Source organism: Colobus angolensis, unplaced genomic scaffold (assembly GCF_000951035.1).
Source record: "Colobus angolensis palliatus isolate OR3802 unplaced genomic scaffold, Cang.pa_1.0 Scaffold426, whole genome shotgun sequence".
Lineage (NCBI taxonomy): Eukaryota > Metazoa > Chordata > Mammalia > Primates > Cercopithecidae > Colobus > Colobus angolensis.
The window spans coordinates 63,604-84,308 of NW_012117666.1; positions in this window are offsets into that span (position 1 = coordinate 63,604).

Sequence of the window (20,705 nt, forward strand, 5' to 3'; positions counted from 1 at the left end):
GCTCTAGGGGCTGACCTGGCATCCCCCCGACCTCTCAGGGGCTCCAGAGTCTTCCTTAGGGACCCCAGATTGGAGGGAGGCTGCCATCCTGCTGACCTCTCCAGAAAGGGCCCCGGGAGAGGCGTCTCTCCGGAGGCATCCGGAGCTGACTCAATCACCAGCCAAGGCAGGGGATGGGACCCGGGGCCCATGGCTCCTTTCTTGGAGGGTTTTGAAAGGAAATAAAACAGGGGAAAGAAAATCCAGGCTGCAGGGCTTGGCCGCGGCTGCCGTGTGGCTTCGCCCGATTAGCGTGGTCTCTGCGAGGACTTTGGTTCGGGTCCGCGGTGTTATTGCCCTGTTATCTGTGTGGTTGGTGGTATCACTGTACACAGATTTGCACTGTGGCGCTCTCTGAGGGAGCAGAAAAGGGGCCCCTCCATTGTTCCCGATGCACTTGCTCCCGTGACCAGCACCTTCCATCTGTTTTCCTTTTTCCTTCCTCCTGATACAGCAGCATTGCAGCGTCTCACCCGGGGAGGAGGGAGGGCCGCAGGCTCCCGGCACGGCCGCCGGCCTCGCCTTCCCCGCTCCTGAAAAATGAGATCATTTCAAACAGCGCCGTTTTCCACTTTGCAAAATGTGCTTGCGTTTGGGGGAGCAAATGTTTCACCTTTTATTTAAATAAAATCTAGGTGGTTGCAAGGCTTCGGGGATTCGGTGAGAGACCAGCCCGGCCTCAGCTCAGGGCCGCAGCTGATTTTGCTTTTCCTTTCCCTGACCCTCCGGAGCAGCAGGCACCCCTGCGTTACCCTTGTCTTCCTCTTCAGAGCTGCTTGGTGTAATGGATTTCTTTAAATTAATAATGCGTAGAAGGAGATTTACAACACATTGCTAAAATATTGTCTTTGCCTTTTATTCATGCATTTGTCACTGTGGTCTCTAATCGAGGTGCTCAGAGAAGGGATAAATAATGAAGAGAGAAAACAGCTCTGTCATAATCCAGGACCATTTGCAAATTCATCACCGATATTCTTGGGGAAGGAAAGACAGAGGAGATGACAAATATCCCACCGCGCTAATATATCTCGTTGATTTCCTCTCCCATTTATTTGGATAACCTACTTTGAGCCATGATAGAATGAGGGCCCCGGGCTGCCCCGAGCAACAGATGGGGCTGTCTGCAGGGCTCCCGGGCGGCAGGACGGTGTCCACGCGTTGGATTGTGGTCACTTTGAATTTTAATTGTGATCGGTTTGATTTTAGGTGACTTTGGGGGAAATGATTCTTGGAGGGAAATGGGCAGAGATGATTTCTGCAGCAAATCCTCTCTCTGGCTACAGAGGAAAAAGTAGCCATTGCTTCCAGTTTTACGGCTGGATTTAAGTCAATGCCTATCCTTAAGAAGAAGGATGGACCCAAAGCCATATCTATGCCTGCAAAAGAAGAACAAAATGGTTTTCTAGTTTGGAGGGATCCTGCTTGCTGTCACCCCTCCTCCTGGTAGAGGCAGGAGCTATGCATTTGGAGGTCTCCCTCTCTCTCGATGATTTTTAACTGACAGGAACTGGGAAGGAGGAGGGAAACAAATCTGCTTTGGGAATTTTTTCTCCAGACCAGAGAGGGTTGGACCCGTTCGGAGAAGCCTCCGTCCTTCAGCTCCAGGGCAGGGCTCACCACGCAGCCCCTGCCCAGCTCAAGCAGCGGCCCCAGCTCAAAGTCAGAGCCCCAGGGCCCGTGTGGGCTTGCTTTTAGCTTCTCGGGGGAAGCAGAGGAAGTGGCTTCTGTCTGAGCCTCTGCACCAACCGTGTGGCCTGAGAGAAGCAGGTGGGGGCGTCAGCTCCGGGGTGGCCTCCAGCTGCCTCAGTGGGGACACGGGGTCTCCCAGCATTTCAGGACGGAGGGTGCTGTAGGACTATGGAGTTTGCGTGTGGTGCAAGTCATACGCCATGAGTGTCTGTTTAGAGGCTGGGCTGGGGCTAAGCACAAGGGCCAAGAGGTGACCGCCGGCCAGAACCAGCCACGGCTGCCCAGTTGCCCAGATGGTGGGTCCCGGAGGAGGGAGTGTTTGCACCTGCCGGGCTCAGCCTGGGCGGCTCACAGGGCGGGACCTGGAAGAGGAGGGCCACGCAGCAACCAGCAACCGCTGAGCCGGCGCAAGAGCTCAGGCCCTCAGGGAGCGTGGCCAGATCCGGCAGATGAAATCCAGGACACCCAGTTCAATTTGAATTTCAGATACACAGCACACAAGTATGTCCCAAACACAGCCTGCATTTTGTTGTGTTTACTGCATTTATTCTATTGATTGATTGAATTTACAGCGTTTGATCTGGGGACCTGCCCCCAGGCTCCCAGCCCTTTTGCGACCCCATTTGAAAAAAAAACAAAACAAAAAAACCGCCTTCGTAGGGGGCTGGGGGCTGATTGTCTCTTGAAAACAGAGGTAGGCCAGATCCAGTTGTTTGGTAGGATAAGGTCTTTATAGACAGAAAAGAGCTTGTAGATGAGAAAGAAAAGAGGCCGTAGGTTACAGAGAAGTCACGGGTGGGGAATTACAAGGAAAGTGGACCTGTTGGGTCTGTTCGTGGATGGGATGGTGGGGCCTGAACACACTTCTCCGGAAAGTTCCCAGATTCGCACCTGCTGGACAGGGAGATGTCTCAGCAAATACCCACGGGAGTCTATGTTTGGCCACTAGCGGAGATGGCCCCAGAGACAACACCCAGACGGGCAGAGCATGTCGGTTGGCTGAGGCTGGGGATGTGCCCAGGGTCATCGAGGCCATCTGGCCTCCCCCAGCACCCCCGGGGTGAACGCCTCTGTCCCAGCACCAAGAATGCCATTTTCCTCCCACTTAAACCTCTCCTTTGACCTAGGACAGATATATTACGAAAATTACAAAATGACAAAGGATGAAAACAATGACTGCTCACTGCAGAAAATACAGAAAGAGATTTTGAAATGGAAAACCTTGCCTCTCCTCCTCTCGAGATAATATCTGGAATACTTTTTCAGTCTTGCACATGCATGGTATAGAGAGACACCCATACATGATTTCTGGTGTGGAATACCTGATACAAGGCTGTGCCTGTTCTGTATTGGCAAACACACCTGGTTGCCACCATCTCCGTAACGGGACAGTGATCCTCTCTCATTTGACCGAGTCACATTCTCCATCAACAGACCTCCGGGCATGCTAGAGGCACACTGCAAAGGGGGAAAGGGCCTGACCTCAAGGTGGTTACTTTCCCAAAGGGGAAGCTGGGCTCAGCTGAATTTTAAAACTTGTCTTCTGCTGAAAATGTACTGTGAGCATTTACCTTTAAGTTTTAATTTAAAATGTAAATGTAATTAAATTCAAAATAATTTTAAAACAAAATAATTTTAAAACAAAATTAAAATCTAATTAAAACATTTTTAAAACCTATCTTTCTCACCTATACCTGCGTCACTGATATTTCCATATTTTTGCTGAGTCATTTGAATCTTAAAATTCAATTTTGTTGGCATGGCAAGAAGGCACAATGACTTTACAATCTCATCGCCATGGGCTCGACCAGCTGTTATGGGGGGAAAAGAGGAGACTGAGCTGACGGGTTTGTTGTAGATTTTTCTTTTTGTTTTTTCTTTTCTTTTTTTGAGACAGATTCTTGCTATGATGCCCAGGCTGGAGTACAGGGGCCCAATCTTGGCTCACTGCAACCTCCGCCTCCTGGGTTCAAGCAATTCTCCTTGCCCTAGCCTCCCGAGTAGCTGAGACTACAGGTGCCTGCTAACACATCCAGCTAAGTTTTGTCGTTTTTAGCAGAGACAGGGTTTCCCCATGTTAGCCAGGTTGGTCTTGAACTCCTGGCCTCAGGTGATCCGCCTGCTTCGGCCTCCCAAATCCTGGGATTGCAGATGTGGCCACCGTGCCAGGCTGAGATTTTTCTTTAGGAAGTATGGAAAGTGACCCCCTGACTGGTATCCCGCCAGGGGTACCAGAGACTTTGGGCTGGGGGACCCCAAAGCAGACAGGGAGGCCGGAGGTACACGGGTGGCATGAGAACCGAAGCTGGATGCCTGTCCTGGCACTTGAGCCGTGTGTTACCGGCGCAGCACCAGGCCACGTGCAGAAGCACTGCTGCATTCACCAGCAAGGGCCACCATCACGACGCACCTCACAGACTGCAGGGCTTAAGCAACAGGAACTTACCTCCACCATCTGGAGGCAGGAGGCCCAAAGACACGGTGCCGGCAGGCTGGCTCCTCCCGAGGCCTCTCTCCTCGGCTCATAGTTGGCATCTCCTTCTGGTGTCCTCACAGGACCTTCCCTCTGTGTGTCCGTGTCCTCATCTCCTCTTCGTACAAGGACACCAGTCAGATTGGATCAGGGCCCACCCTAGTGACCTCACTTTTCCTTAATGACCCCTTTAAATACCTCTTCTCCAAATACGGTCCCATTCTGATATCCCGGGGATTGAGACTTCAAGGTGTGAATCTGGGGGGACACAGTCAGCCCACAGGGGTGGGTGGTGGCCCAGTGTGTGAGAGGAAGAAGTCGAGTGGGAGTCCAGGTGGCCTGATCCGGACACTGTCCTGGGACCGGTTTTGTCAAGGTCTAACACTTGTCAAGAGCTCAGTAGGGGTTCCTGGTACCGCCCAGAGGGACTGCGAGAGGCACCTACCCCATCGAAGTGGGCTCGGATGAAAGGAGTGTCTGGACTCAGAGTGCCAGAAAAAATACAGGACACCCAGTGAACTTTACATTTCATATCAACCACAAATACTTCTATAGTGTAAGCATATCCCAATCTTTCATGGGACATACTTATACTAAAAAAGCCATCCACCGTGTATCTGAAATGCAAGAGTAACTTGGTGTTCTGTGTATTTATTTCCTAACCCAGCTGTGCTGGGCTGAGATTCACACACCCAGTGTCAGGCATGAGTTCACGGGAGGCACCAGCTGTGGGCAGCTGGACGTTTCCGAGCTCCTGCAGCCAAAGGCCTTGCCCTTGGCACACAGAGCTGGGTGGGCCCTGCGGGGACCAGCCCCTGGGGACCCCCGGTGAGGCTGCGGTTCCTGCCCTGGTGCCGTTTGCATGGGCTGGGCAGGCAGGATGTGTTGGAGGGAGGACGTGCCGTTGGCTGGTGCGGGAGCCTTTGCGCGGTCAGTATGGCCACCTCGGACCCCACACCTGGTGTGCTTGGCCCCTGGTGCACCGCAAGTCTCAGCCCCTGGCTGGAGGAGGTGGCGTCGGCCTGAGCTGCCACGTCATCCTCATTGTCGAGCTCACCAGGCATTCGTGGGTGCCACCGTGACATTGTGGAGCACAGGAAGGACAAGGACCCACACGGAGTGCCCTCCCGCCTCGTCCAGGGTAAGGGCGACACAAGAGGACAGGACAGGAAATGGCCTGGGCTGCAGAGAATAAAACAGGCTCCTCTTTCCTGCCCACGAAGTGCAGCGGAGGCCTCTGGACATGGCCTGGGTGAGACGTGCCATCTCAGTCCCTGCCCTAGAGCCTCGCCCGGGGCTGACATCAAGACCCTAACGATGACGGTGACCCTTGGCTCAAGACAGCTTTGCCTCAGGTGCTGTGCGGTGGGGACTGCAGGAATGGGCCCGTTTACTTCTCCCGGCCTCGTGGGCGGGGCCCTGTTCCTACTTGCACTTCCAGATCGGGTAGCTGGGCTCAGAGAGGTCAAGCACCTTGTCCAAGGCCACACAGCCAGCAAGAGGCTGAGCCTGGGTATGAGCCCTGAGCTGTTTTTTGGGCAGGATGCAGCCTGTGGCTTTCATTTCTTTATTTCCCGCTACTTCCTTGACAATACTGTCCGTCTATTCGGAGACCCTGAAAGGGGGAGAAAAGGCAGAGAGTGGTAACACCCACCCCCACCAAGCCTGCAGGCAGGAACCGGGCGGGGACGTTTTGCTGCCCCCACTCCCTGCCCCAGCCCTTTCCTCTCCCAAGAAAGACAGGGCTCGGCCGAGGACAGCTGACAGGTGAGGAAGGCGAGCAGGAAGAAGCCAGCGCGGAAAGTTCCAGCAGAAAAGGCAGTTTTCAAAGTTTCTCAAAAGAGGCGCAGGAGCGCTTCGGCTCTCACCAGCAAACACACACACACCACGCTCGAAAGTGCTCAGGGAAAAGTTTATTGGCAACTTGGCCCCGGAGCCGGGGAGGGTTCTTTGTTTGCTGGTCACAGCCGCACCAAGCACAAGCCGAGGTGGGTTCCCACATCTTGTCAAAGGACGGCATTTCCTCTCTCCTTTCTCCTCGAGCTGATTAGCGGGTCGGGCAATGGCGTGAGGAGATGCTGGGGGTAGGAAAATGGGGGTCATTTTGGAAAACCTCTTTGTGGATGGGTCGGGAATGGGGAGAAAATGAATAGTTATAAGCTCATTTCCATAGAAACTGTCTCATTATCATGCTGGCTGCCCGCTGGACCAGGCAGGGCTTTTTGCCAGCACCAGCTCCACAATTAAATGTCCCCTGCCCGCCCGGCGCGGAGAGGCCGGTCAGCAGAGAGGGCTCTAGCCCCAGCAGGCCCGGCCGCGGGAGTCTCGAGATTCTTTTTCTTGAAATATCAGAGGTTGGTGGAGGGATTTTTGCGGCACCTGAACAGTCCTAAGCAGGCCGGTGCCGGCGGTGTCCCAGTTCCTGGGAGCAGGATCGGGCGTGCCTGTCTCCATGAGGATTTGGACCACGTTCGGCAGAGTAGGTCTCCCAGGCTTCCCTAAAGATGTTTAACAAAAGCAATGGAGACGATTCGGTTTGGAATCGCTTCCTGGGCTGAACTGCTTGTGTTCGGGCTGCGCTCAGGGCACTTGGTCGGACGTCGCCAGGGCGGCTCGGCCCCTCCACACGGGACCTTCACACACCCTCTCAGGGGCTGCCATCCCTCCCTGTCCCCCCAGACCCCAAGACCCCAAAACCACACACGGGCTAATTGTGGTAAAATATACAAATGTAATCTTTGTCATTTTAACCACCTGTGAGTGTGGCATTAGGTGGCATTCAATACGCCTGGGCTGCTGCAGAACCATCACCCCTCTCTGCCCAGGAACTTCTCATCACCCACCATGAAAACCCCATGCCCGGTAAACAGTCACTCTGCCTCTCTCCTCCCGCTGTCCCAGGACTTTCTCATCACCCGCCACAAAAACTCCATGCCGGGTAAACAGTGACTCTGCCTCCCTCCTCCCGCAGCCCTGAAGCCTCGGTTCTACTTTCTTTCCCTGTAGATAGGCCGGCTCGTGTGTTGAAGATGGAAAAGCTCATCCCAGGGAAGCAAGCGTACTCACAACTCCAGAGAGAGCTGCAGCAACCCCAGCAGAGCCCGCTCCTGCCCCTTCCCCCCGGCTGAGGTCTCAGGCCCACGAAGGTCGTCATTACGGATTTATTAACCGCCTTTCCCTGGCTTTGTGAGAGGCCTGGTCTGGAAAATGACCATGCTCCCAGGAAGTGAATAATTTAGGATTGACACGGCAAGCCCGCGCGAGGAAGGCTGTGCCGACGGCAGATGAGTGGTGTGGAAAACGCGGAGTCAGGCTCGGTCAGCAGCTGCGCCCGCTCCTTCACCCTTCAGTCCTCCTGTGTGGCAGGGACCTGATGATCCCTGTGTGACCATCAAAGCCACACAGGCAGCCAGAGAGGTCAAGGGTCCAGGGTCAAAGCAGCACCACTGCGGGAATGGTGTCTGGGCCGCTGGGTCTACAGGGCTTTGGGAAAGGGGATGTATGCAGCCCCTGGCATGGCCCCTTCTGGTGGGTCACTCAGCACAACCATCTGGTTCAAAGCTCAGATTCAGGTGGAGGACACAGATCTCCAAGGTGTGCACAGCCCATGGCCTGAGTGAGCACCTCTGACTGTCCAGCCCGGAGTAGGTGTTGAGTAAGGGCAGTCAAGCAGTGCCGGTCAGTAAAACTCATTCGGCCTTAGCTTCCTGGGGAGGTCCTAACCGGGTACCCCAGACTGAGTAGCTGAAACAACAGATACTTCTCCTTCCATGGTCCTCAGGGCCAGAAGTCCAGGATCACGTTGTGGGCGGGGAGGTCCTTTGGAGGTTCTGCGGACCCTTGTCCCGGCCTCCCTCTGGCTCACTGGGGCTGCCGGCATCTTTGGCGTTCCCTAGTTTGTAGGAGCATCACCCAGCCTCTGCCTCTGTGTGCTCGTTGTATTCTACCCCGTGCGTGCTCACGTCCAGAGCTGCGTTTTATAAGGGCATGGTCATTTGGGTGGGGGAGCCCCCCCAACAAGGTGAGCTATCTTAACCCGTCGCATCCGCAATGACCCTTCTTCCAAATAATGGCCGCTAGGACTGCAGCCTACGTATATGGATAATCCCACTTCATCTCCCACCGCCCTCTCTTCCCAAGGGAGCCCTGAGGCCCAGGGGACGCAGCTGCCACCAAGGCCCTGCTGGGATGTTCCCGACTCTCGTCCAGCCAGCTGCCCCTTCCCTCTAAAGCAGGTTGTTCTGAGTCTGGGCCACTGGCCCGCCGCGCCCTGAAGCCTGTGTCATCCACCAGCTTCCAGAGGTCACTGCCTCGTGAATTACACACCATGCAAACGTCCGGCCAGCGGCTTAAGTATAAAGCGTGAGAAACAGAGGAGATCGTTCCGTGTTTGTGGTTTTGTAAGGTTTGAAAAGCGATTTAAAATAATTTTAGGTTGTCCTGGGGTTGGCGAACAGTGTAATAGGCAATTTGAGAAGGCAAAGTTTTTAAACTGAAAGGTTTTGCCTCCTTGTTTCTAATTTTTAGAAACATGATGGATGTCAGCCGTGAGGCTGGGCCGACAGCTTCTGGGAATGATTTCCCAGCTTGCTCGGACCCAGGCGGGGGACCCTGCGGGGAGGGCATCGAGGGCCATGGCCACATGCAGAGTGAGGACGGCTTCCAGTCTTCAAATTGGAAACCTGCACCCGGCCTCGCTTGGCTCACCTCAATCCCATGAGCAATCCCAAGGCATTGCTGAGCAGACAGAAAACTTTCCCGGTGTGTAGCCCGCTCGGTGTCTCTGGAAACCGTAGTTGGAGGCGTGAGGGATTGTTCACTAAACGCTGACGGCAGGCGAGGGGCTACGAGGCGGCGTGGTCGAGGGAGGCGACCTGCGAGGGAAATGAGGTCGCGGTCCTGCGTGATCACGGGGTCAGGCGTCCCGGCAGCAGTGCAGGGGAGGGAATGTGTTTGTTGGGGGAGGCTGTTGGGAAACGGGGGTCGCAGTGCTCCGCCCACCGCCCAGCCTGCCTCCCTCCTCTGCTGGCCCCAGCTCCTCGGGAGATGCCGGTGGGAGGGCCGTCGCCACCATGGGGAGCCAGATGGGTCCCGTGGCTGTTCCCCAGAGGTGCAAACCGTGACCTCCGCCCTGCACTGGCATCTTGCCACCCTGAGGATCAGCCAGGTTCCAATGGTAGGCTGGCGCCTCTCTGTGCCAAGTGATGCGACGCTTGGGGAGATGCCTGGGCGTGGCCTGTCGGGCCAATCACAGGAGCTCCAGGCCCCCCTCTGCCTGGCCCTTCGTGCAGGGACTCAGCAGGCAGGCAGTCTTCTGGCATGAGTGCCCCCCGGGCTCAGGAGTGGAACTCAGCTGGGCTCAGGGACAGGGACTCATCTGGGCCCAGGGACATGGACTCAGCTGGGCTCAGGGACAGGGACTCACCTGGGCTCAGGAGCGGAGGCCTAGCCTTTTTCTCCCAGTGACCACACCATTCTGTTGTGGACACCCAGCAAGGTGCACAGTGAGGAAGTGCTTGGGAAGGGGCTCCCTGCGGCGTGTCGGGGGCGGGATGGCGGGCGGCCCCTCCTAGCCCCTGGTCTCCCTTGTTCCTGTGTCTGAGTGGCACATGGGAACCTCACCTTGCTTTCCGTTTGGCTGAAATTCATTAACTGCCAGGAAATCATGGATTTCCAAGCCCCGCTTTTTCCATAGCCTTTTGCTTAGTAGAGAAAATCAAATGGATGCAAGCAAATAATGAGAAACAGCTCCCAATGAGCTTTGCTCAAACGCGGGGCTGTCTGGCAGTGGGTGTACTTCGGAGGCGACTCCGATGCCCATGAGGGGTCCCTGCCAGGTGCCACAGGCCAGGTGTCTGACCATGGAGAACGCTTAGAGGTTCTCCACAGTGCGTGCGGACAATTCTAGCAAGAAGAGCCAAATGCCGAGGTGCGTCTGGGCGAGGCTCACATGTGCTGCCGGGTGACAAACTGCTTTTGCTAAGCCCACTTGGTTTGGTGGCTCCCTTTTAATGAGGCCTTCTCGGGAACACAGCCCCAGGGAGCACATTTCACTGGCCTTGAAAGAGAAAGTGCTCACGACGGGGACAGTCCCTCGCATCACCAGTAACCGCGGCCTCCTCTCATCTGCACACTGGCCCTGGCTCCCTGACCCACAAGGTTGAACCAAATGCCCACCTCCCATCACCCAGGGATGGCGGCTGGAAAGGGAACCGTAGCGCGGCCTGGGGCCTGGCACCTGGTGGGGAGAAGCGAGAGGACTGACCCGGGCGAGCTTCTTTGCCTCCATTAGTGGCCCCATGGTTCTCACCGGTAGACTGGAGTTGCCATGAAGCTCACTGTGTCAGGTGCTGGCTGTGCACCCCGGTTCAATTGCTCTGTCCTCAGACAGCGGCCTACGAAGCAGGCGCTGTTGTTCTCCTGCTGCATAGACGCTGCCACAAGGCCCAGAGACCTCAAGGCACTTGCGCGAATATGCACAGTGGACACCGTCCAGAAAGGTTGAACACACACCCTCCAACCCCCCTCCATCCCTAGAAGGACTCCCAGGGAGATGCAGGGAACAAACACAGGGACGATCCGGATTGCACTTGGCCGGGAAGGCTCAGCTGGTGCTGGTCTACACGGCTGCTACTACCACCAGGCAGATTGCACTTGGCCGGGAAGGCTCAGCTAGTGCTGGTCTATACTGCTGCTACTACCACCAGGGAGCCCGAGAAAGCGATTGTTTCAACAATATGATCAAGAGAAAAATAGAGGAGGAGGAGCCAGGGTGAAGGCCCCTGTCCCTCCTGGGCCTCCAGCCTATACACAAAGCCCAGTGGTTGCCCTTTACGTGAGAGGAATTTCTGAACACTACCCCGTTAAAAGCCAGTCCTGAAATCCGTCTTCCACAGAACTCAAAGCTGCTCCCAGTTTTCTGGGAATTCAGGCCTGTGTGGGAGAGCCTCAGGGTTAGGGACAAGGGGCTGGTGGCTGGTGCTGGAGGAGGTCCCTGTGCCTGTCACCAGGGGGTCACATTCAGGCTCACGTGCGGCTGGGGTGAAGGGCCTCCCAGTCATGAATCCTGCCACGGGTGAAGAAGGTGCCAATCTGGAGCCTCCTCCCAGCGCCTCTGTGGCATCGCCCCGGTTCCCACCGTCCTCCCGTCTCTGCTCCCGCCATCCTCCCACCCCACCCCTGCCTCCCAGTGCCTCTGTGGCATTGTGCCTGCTCCCGCCATCCTCCCGCCTCCACTCCTGCCATCCTCCTGCCCCACCCCTGCCTCCCAGCACCTCTGTGTCATCTCCCCCGCTCCCTCCATCCTCCCACCCCATCCCTGCTTCCCAGCGCCTCTGTAGCATTGCCCCTGCTCCCGCGCAGCCATCCTCTCACCCCACCCCTGCCTGGTTTTCTGGAACCCCTGGAACCAGCATCACACAAGTGAGCAAGTGGCTCTTTCCAATCTTACAACACCCGCGGTGGAAGGAACAGGTGGAAAGATTGTTGAGACTTGTAAATTAGTTGCTAATGAGGAAAATTAGGAAATTTGCTGAGGCATAAAAAATGAGAAGTCCGGAGAAAGAAGACAAATGGACCCGCAGCTATTCCCGCCCCACCCCCACCCCTCGCCCTTTCACACCCTGGTTTAGACCAGACCGAAATACAGATCTGATGCCTGGGTTAACGCAAAGAAATTGCTTTAAAATGTAAAGGTGATTAATTGGATTAATGTGCAAAAAAATGGTTAAAGTATGTCAGGGAATGAGGAGGGAGTGGGGGCCCGTGTTTCGGGGACCACCTGCCGCCTGCCGGCCCGTGGAAAGTGTTCTGCCAACGGCATTTCCCAGAACACTCAGAAGGACCCTGCCAGGTGACCACTGTCATTCCGCTTCTGCAGAGGAGAAGCCCTGGCCTGCCGAGCCTACTCCTGGAGCCCCGTGGTGGCTGCCCACACCCCCTCCCGCCTGCGCTGACCCGTGTGGCCACGCCCAGGGCGCAGGTTCAGGACCAGTGCAGAGCAACACCGGACTGTAGCCTGTAGGCTGATGAGTCCAACAGAAGCACCCCCACCCCTGTAAGGGGGACGTCCCGAGACCCTGTGGTGGCCGCTGCTGGGGTCTCCAGCCTCTCCTTGGAAGGCTTGTGATGAGTGTGGCGTGTGGCCCCGGACACTTTCTGAGCCTCAGCTGGCCCTGATGCTAAATGGACCCATGGAGGCATTGTGGGGAATTTCTACTGCGTCTTGTCAACAAAACCCATGGTTTGGAACCTCGGGAAGACATGAACCTTGTACAAATTTGATTCCTAAGGCCCTTCCATTCGGCCCCCACCGTTCTGCATCCCTAGGGTTAGAAAACACGCTGGGGCTGACCCGGGGCTCAGGGAAACACCCCACAGTTGCCACGGGAGCCCCGTCCCCAGCGGCTCTCCTCAGGGCCTGGGGTGGGGACACCACACAGGGGTGGGCGTGCAGGCCAAGGAGCTCCTTCCCGGGGTCTGAGTCCCGGCGCTGCCCCTCTCCCGTGCAGCCGGGGGAGTGCAGGCCAAAGAACTCCTTGGCCCGGGGCTTGAGTCCCACCCCTCTCCCGTGCACAGCCTGGGGCAGGTCCTGGCTTCTCTGTGCCTCAGTTTCCTGATCCATAAAACGGAGATAATAACAGGCCAGGCCCCGGGGCGGTTGCTGAGGGGTAGATTATCCCTGACAGAGGAAAACAAATGATTAAAGAAAAAAAAACAGAGCCCGCCCCCCGCCCCCCACCCAGGCCCCCAACACCTGCAAAGGCCTGCACACCATCAGGATCTTGAGGGGGCAGGCAGGGAAGGGCCGGGCGCCCCCGCAGCCCCTGGTTCCTCTGTGAGCCTCGGGCCCTCTTCCCTGGCTGCCATGTCCACGGGCCGCGCTCGGGTCAGTGGCAAGCTAACACCTTTGTCAGGGTGATTAATAGCGGAGGGACTGTCGTTAATTCACTGCCTAATGACTGCGGCCCGCGCGCTCCGAGTAATCGGGTGATGTATGTGGACCGCGCGCACCTCGTGGCAGAGGTGAAAATCATTTCGACAAGTCAAATATTGTCACAGGGAACAAATGGCTCTCCCTGTTAATAAAAATTAATGAATTTTTTTCTTTCTTTCTTTCTTTTTTTCCTCACCGCTGGCCTGCTAAATGAATCTGAGGGCGGCTGAGTGTGGATGGGCTGGGAAGGGTTAAGTTCTTGATTCCATGGTTAAAACCATGAACGTCTTCATCAGGGCGAGTGTGGCCAGAAGGCCAGGGTGGCCTCACACCTGCAGCCTGGCCGCTTCCCCCAGGAGTGGCTGCAGGCCCTTCCGGGATGGGGGTTCAGAGGCCCCCCAGGCCTGAAGGGGTGAGGCTTCCAGAGAGGGGCTGCAGCTGCCCCGAGCTCTCTGGCCCCGAGGGTGATGGGGGCACCTTCAGGCTGTTCTCCCCACCCCTCCACTGCAGCCGCATCACCACGCGGGAGGGAATTAGGGAGCAGAGCTGAGTGGATTAGGACCAGGGGCTGGGCAATGTGTTTATCCAGGGAGGGTCCTCCTGGCCCCTACAGCCGGAGCCCAAGGTGGTACCAGTTTCCCTAGGAGCATCTGGGTGGCCCCCAGCCCCTACCCTGGCTGTGAGGGGTGGGGAGTCAGGCCTCAAAGGCCTCAGCCTCTGTGGATCCCCACCCCCACTCTGGTGGGAGGCCAGGCCAGGGCAGTGAGCCAGCCCGCCTCTGTGCCCAGAGGAGGCGGGGCTGGGGGAGCAGGGGAAGGGAGGGCCTGCACCCACCATTGGCAACAAAGCTGTCCTGGCCGCTCCCGTCACCAGGGCTGGAGGCACACGGACATGGACGCTGCCCTCCCCACCCCACGATGCAAACCCCCAGTTTTCATCCCAGCAGCCAGGTCTGTCAGGAGCCCATGGCCTGCTCTGTCTGCAGCGGCCATGGTGGAGGCAGGCCACCGGGAAAAACGTGTGTTTCAGCTCCCAGAGCTCAGGTTGATGATGCCAGCCCAAGCGAGCCTGTGCTCCCCAGTCCACCTTGGCTAGAGAGCCCACACAGCCTCGCTGCAGCCCTTAAGAGAAGCCTGGGGCAGGGGCACCCCTGTCCCAGAGGGACCCCGCACCCTCAGTGCCCCAGGGAGACCTGCGCCGTCCAGACTGACAGGCAGCGCTCAGGGCCCTCTCTCCCTCTTGCAATTTTTATTTCGGGGCCACGTTTGTTTACTTGCGGCGTGACTTGCTCTGGCCTATGCACGGCAGCCACAGGCCCAGTTGGTAGGAACTAAAGAGATAAATAAGTCTATAAATAGTTTGGTGGCGGTCGGCTGTTACGGCGCTTGCTCAGCATTTAACCCCTTGTTCCTCCTCCCCGCTGTCTGGGCAGAGCCAGGGAAAGGGAAGCAGAGAACAGCAATTTCCAAGTGTGTTTTCTTTTCTGAACGAGCCCTGGCTGAGTGCACTTTGTCCTCAGGTGGCCTGGCCTGCAGAGCCTCCTGCAAGGACCCCGGCCTTGATTGCAACCCCCTCCAAACCCTCAGTGCACCAGGTGACCTGGCAGCAGGCAGATGTGGCCATCTTGGGGTAGCTGACCATCCCTTCCTCGGCCCTCGATATCCCACTTACAGCCTCCGAGTTTGCGGAAATACAGTTGTCTGTGTATGTTGGGGGACCCTTCCCCAAATCTGCTCTGGCCACTAGCTGAGCTGGCTCCTGTCCTGCCCTCCTCGGGCTGGCAAGCCCAGGCCCCTTCTGGGTTCTGGTTGGCTCCGTGGAACCTGAAGGACCCCAGGACTCCAGAATGCCTAAGCACCTGGCTGACCCTCCAGCAGGAGCCTGAGGAAGCCTCCAGCTGAGAGGTGACCCTCTTCTCTGTGGCCACCTAGGCCCTCCACCAGCCAGAACCTCTAGTAGTCCTGCTTGGATCAGGGGCCTCCTGAGCACAATGTCCTGGGGCAGCGACCCCAGCCCCAGGTGCACCCCCGGCCTCCGCCCCAACGGGGGAGCTGCGATCCAGTAGAATGGGGTCCCCGGTGCCGGAGGAGCATCCCTGGGCCCAACGGGAGACTGTGAGGTGCTCAATGGCCCCACGATGTCCTTACGCTGCTGTGGGCCTTGCCGGCTGCCGTGTCAGCTGCCTTAGGTGTGGGGGCCGCCTAGCAATCAGGGTGGAGAAGGAGTTGAGAACAGCATCACCCACTCACATGCAGGTGAGGGCAGGACATTACGGCTTTGAACATCCCCCAGAGTCTTCCAGGTTGGATCTGTGCCTGTTTTACAGAGGAGGAGGCTGAGGTCCAGAAGGTGTAAGTGGCTTTACCCCAGTCCCAAGGTACACAGGCTGGAAGGAGACCTGCCCTTGCTTATAGGACCGAGAGTCAACCAGGGTGGTGGGGGAAGTCAACCTTACCTGCTTTCCAGAGACCCTGAGATCTGGGCAGTGGGGATGCTGACGGGAACCTCGTTTCACTTGGGTGGAATAGTCTGTGGGTTTTGTTGACGCTAAGAGTACACCGTCGATTCAGGTGTTCACTGGTGTGTGCTTCACTGTAGCTAAAATGTGGAGACACGCAAGTGTCCATCCACAAATGAAGAGATAAGCCGGAGGCGGCATGCACATGCCTGGACCATTCCTCATCCCTCAAAACGAAGGAAATTGCGACACACGCCACCACCTGGAGGAAACTCGAGGACATTGTGCTAAGCTAAGTAAGCTGGTTGGGAAAGGCCAATATCATAGGATCCCACTTACGGGAGGTCCCTAGAGTCATCGCATGCATAGAGACGGAAAGTAGAATGGTGGGTGCCAGGAGGGGGATGGAGAGTGTCTGACGGGGTAGACTTTCTCTCTGGGGAGATTCAGGCATTCTGGAGATAGGTGGTGGTGACGGAAGGCAGCACACAGCGTGAATGTGCTTAATGCCAGGGAGCTGTGCACTGAAAAACGACTAAAATGATACATTTTATGTTATATGTATTTGCCCACAGTCTTTTTAGAAGCGCACTGTCAGGTTGCCAGATCTCAGGTCGTGGAGCTAGTGCTTGGAGCCAACACCCCCTGGTATTTGAGGGGTCCAGTGCATGCACAGTGAAGGGTTAAGGAGAGGCACCCCACTCTGCTGCCATCCAGATGCTGCTTAGCGCAGGGCCGGGGAGCCTCGGCTGTGATTCAGGAGGGAAACAGTGAGATTTGAGCAATCCGTGGGCTACCTTGCTGCCCCCGGGGCTCGGGGAAGTGGTATATTAACCAAGGAATAAAGGAGAGGAAGAAAAAAGGCCAAATCACATCTCTCTGAAACAAAGAGGCTTTTTACCAGGAACAAGGCTTGATAAAAATTACAGTGGCATCGCGAGTCATTCAGTGCCTGCCCGGGGCGATGGAGGCGGCGAGGAAATACAGGATACGGGGTCTGAAATGGGAACGCTGCTGTCCCTGGAGCATTGCACGGATAAATAATCGTCTTAGAATAATGCTTCAGCTTTAAGTAGGGCCAGGCGGCCTGAGCTGCCCGACGGAGGCCTCGGTGGCCCTGCGTGAGGGCCAGATTCAGCTTGGCTGGTCTGGGGAGATTCCAGGGGCTGGGAGGGGCGTTCATGGGCAGTGGCTTCATGGACCCCAGTGGGACTTTGTGGTGGTCTGTGCAGCGCACCCAGGCCCACCCACCTGCCCCAGAGGTTGGGACTGCTCACCCTTCCCCTTGGCAGCGGATGTGCTTCTCTCTGAGCTGCAGGGCTGGCCCCTGGGGGCGTGAATGGCAGCCATGCATCCTCCAGGCTGTGATGGGGCCGAGGCTCCCTGCTCAGCAACATGGCTCATCTGGGTGGTTTATCCTCCTGGTGCAAGTCTTTGTTTCTTCCTCTGGGAGATGGGGGACCAGCAACCTGCTTCAGGGCACCGGGAGCAGGTTATGGCCAGAGGGGTTGGCAGGGAGCGTCGTGTGTTCTCGGCCAGGCCCGTGCTGTGGTCGCTTTGATCTTTGTGTGAGTGTCTTGGGTCTGCTTTAACAAAAGAGCGCAAACCGGGTGGACTGAAACAATCGAAGGGCGCTCTCCTACTCCGGAGGCCAGAGACACACAGTCAGGCCGCGGACAGGGTCTTGCTGCCTCTGGAGGCTCTAGGGGAAGAGTCCCTGCTCACCTCTCCCAGCTTCTGGTGGCTCCAGGCATTCCTTGGCTCAGGGCAAATCCCTGCCTCTGTCATCATATGGGTGTCACCTGGGCATGTCTCTGCGTCCTCCTCCTTGTCCTATAAGGACACCAGTCCCATTGAATTAGGACCCTCCCCAGTGACCTCACCTGAACTCGATTACCGCTATAAAGACCTTATTTCCAAACCAGGTCACATTCTGAGGCCCGGGGGTTAGGGCTTGAATGCACCTTTTGGGGTGACATCATTCAACTGGTTACAGTCTTGGGAGCCGCCAGCCAGCCCGGGTGACAGTGGAGGCTGGTGGAGATTCCCCAAGTCAGAAGGGCTGGGTCTGCGCTTCCCCGCGCTGTGCCCTGGACAAGGCCTGGAGTGGATTTCCATCCACTTCCTTCATCTCTAAAGTGGAGGCAGTGCTGTGGACCGTCCCTGCCTCCCTCTGTGTCTGCGACAAAGGCGAGTGTGTGTGAAGGTAGCCAGGCCAGGGGGTTGCATCTGGTCAGGACTGGGGAGACAAGGCAGGAAGCCCTTGGTGGCTCGGAGAGGGCTGGGAGCCTGTCTCTGAGGTCAGGGCCCCGCCTTCCCAGGCTCTCCCGGGCCCTAATGACAATTCGGCTTCATCAGCCCTGCAGCTGGGGTTCAACGTTCCCCAGTCCCTGTGGGCCAGGTCCCGGGTGCAGGTTTGGGATAGAAACGGCGATTGATCATTATTAATATTTAGCATGTTTGCAGAAACGGCTTTCTCGGTGCTATTAATCTGCTGTGTTAATAGCGGCCGCTTGGTTCTGGGCGCAGATGCTCAGGAGGGGAATGCCAATGAGTCCCAGTGCTGCAGGGCAGCCGCGGCCCGGGGCAGGTCAGAAGGTGGGACCAGCGGCCAAGGCTCCTCCCAGCACCGTTTCCTGGAGTTATGACAGCTTTGTTTTTGTCTCGAAGCCAAGATCCAGGGTGAGGGGAGAAGCTTTTGCCTTTACCGCACAGTTTTAAAGACAGAAAAGAAGAACAAGATAGAATTCCATCAGTTCCCAAGTTTCTCTTTCTAGCAAACTGTTTTTGGAAAGGGGGCCTTCAGGATGACCCCTGCCCCTCCAGGCACCCTCCCCCTGAAGCGCGGCCTTCTGCTCCCTGGGATACACTCTACAAGGATGTAGGTGTACAGAATCCTCTGTGAGGAAAGGGAACACCCTATTTTTTCTCTAGAAGTTGCCTCCGTGCGTGCCTGCTCTCCCTGATCAGCTCCCACAGCCGCAGCCTGCCTGATGTGCCCGCCTCTCCCTCTCCCTGTTTTGTTCAGGGGGCAGGATGGCCCTTCACAGCTCATGGGAACTTGTAGGCACCCAGATGGGGGAGTATTCTCCAGGTCTCTGACCCACTACACAACGTTCCTCCCTGCTTGGTTCTGAGAAGGAAAATTGAAGCCAGAAGATGGGGTCCCTACAAGGCTCAGGTGGAACCTGCAGTCACTGTGGGAGCCAGGCACATCCCCGGCCGAGTCCCAGAACTCAGACCTGCCCACCCCCTACATGGGTGCAGGGAGGGTGACAGCCAGTCAGCCCTGAAGAAGCAGCAGGGAAACCAGCCCTTTCTCAGAGGTGGGGCCTGGCTGAGAAAGCCCAGATGTTCCTCTCAGATGAGTCTATCAGGGTCAAGGGCAGAGAGGAGCCAGAGTTGTTAATGGTGCTTCACTGCTAGGGGAGGAAAGTCAGAAATGGGAGTGAGGGTACTGCCTTCTACCTTTTCTGTTAAGAACTGCCCTCGAGGGTTGCTCTCACCCCTATCCATCCATCCACTCACTCACTCACTCATCCATTCATCCACCCATCCATCCATCCACCCACCCATTGATTCACCCACCCATCCATTCATCCATTCATTCGTTAACCCATCCATGCACTCATTCATCTATCCATCCATTCATTCATTCATCTATCCATCCATCCATTTACATGTCTAGCCCCTCATCTATCCACCCAGCCATTCGTCCACCTATCTATACATTCATCCACCATCTGTCCATCCATCCATCCATCTGCCCATCCATCTGTCCGTCCATCTATTCTTTCATCCATACCTCCTTCCATCCATCCCCTTATAAATCCATCCATCCGTCCACCCATTGATTCACCCACCCATCCATTCATCCATTCATTCATTAACCCATCCATGCACTCATTCATCTATCCATTCTTCCTTCCTTCCTTCCAACCATCCATCCATCCACCCATCCATTCATCTATCCATCCATCTGTGTACCCATCTATCCCCTCATCTATCCAACCAGCCATTCATCCGCCTATCTATGCATTCATCCACTGTCTGTCCATTCATCCATCTATCCATCCATCCATCCATCTGCCCATCTATCCATCCATCCATCCATCCATCCATCTATTCTTCCATCCATACCTCCTTCCATCCATCCCCTTATAAATCCATCCATCCATCCACCCATTGATTCACTCACCCATCCATTCATCCATTCATTCATTAACCCATCCATGCACTCATTCACCTATCCATTCTTCCTTCTGTCCATCCATGTATCCACTCATCTATCCACTCATGCATTCATCCATTCATTCACACACCCATTCATTCATCCATCCATTAACCCATCCCAGTACTCATCCATCTATTTTTCCTTCCAGCCACTCATCCATCCATCCATTAACTCATCCATCCGTCCATTAACTCATGCATCTACTCATGTATCTATCCACTTATCCATTCATCCACTTATCTATATATTCATCCACCATCTGTCCATTCATTCACCCATCCATCAACCCATCCGTTTACTCATCCATTCATTCGTCTATTCACCCATCTGTCAATCTTTCCATCCATTCATAAATTCATCCATCCACCCACTTGTCCATTCAGCTATTTATCTCTCCGTCCATCTGTCAAACATTTATTTACACTCCCACCCATACCTCTTCTGCTGGACATGACGAAGTCCATTACTGACTGCCAGGAAACTGTTTCAGGTGTTTTGTCATTGTAGGGAGAACATGGGGTTGTTAGAGTGGTGTTTGAGAGCTTCGAAATCAAGACTGTTTGAACAACTCCCAGCTTGTTCCTGACTAGCTGTATGGCATTTAGGAAGTTGCTCACTCTCTGAGCTTCACTTCTTTGATGTATAAACTGGGTGAGGTCACAACTCTGCCTTCCCTCCAGGGCTGTTGCAGGAATGAACTGGACCACGGTGCCTGCTGCACGCTCCGCAGCCCAGTCAATATCAGCAGCCGGCCAGTCCCCAGGAGAGCGAGCCAATGTCAGTGCTCTAGTGTCTGATTAGAGGCTGGTTGCTCCAAAGTCTTTCCTGGCATCACTCTGGAATCGAACAGCTGTGTGGTCAACCAGAGACCATGTTT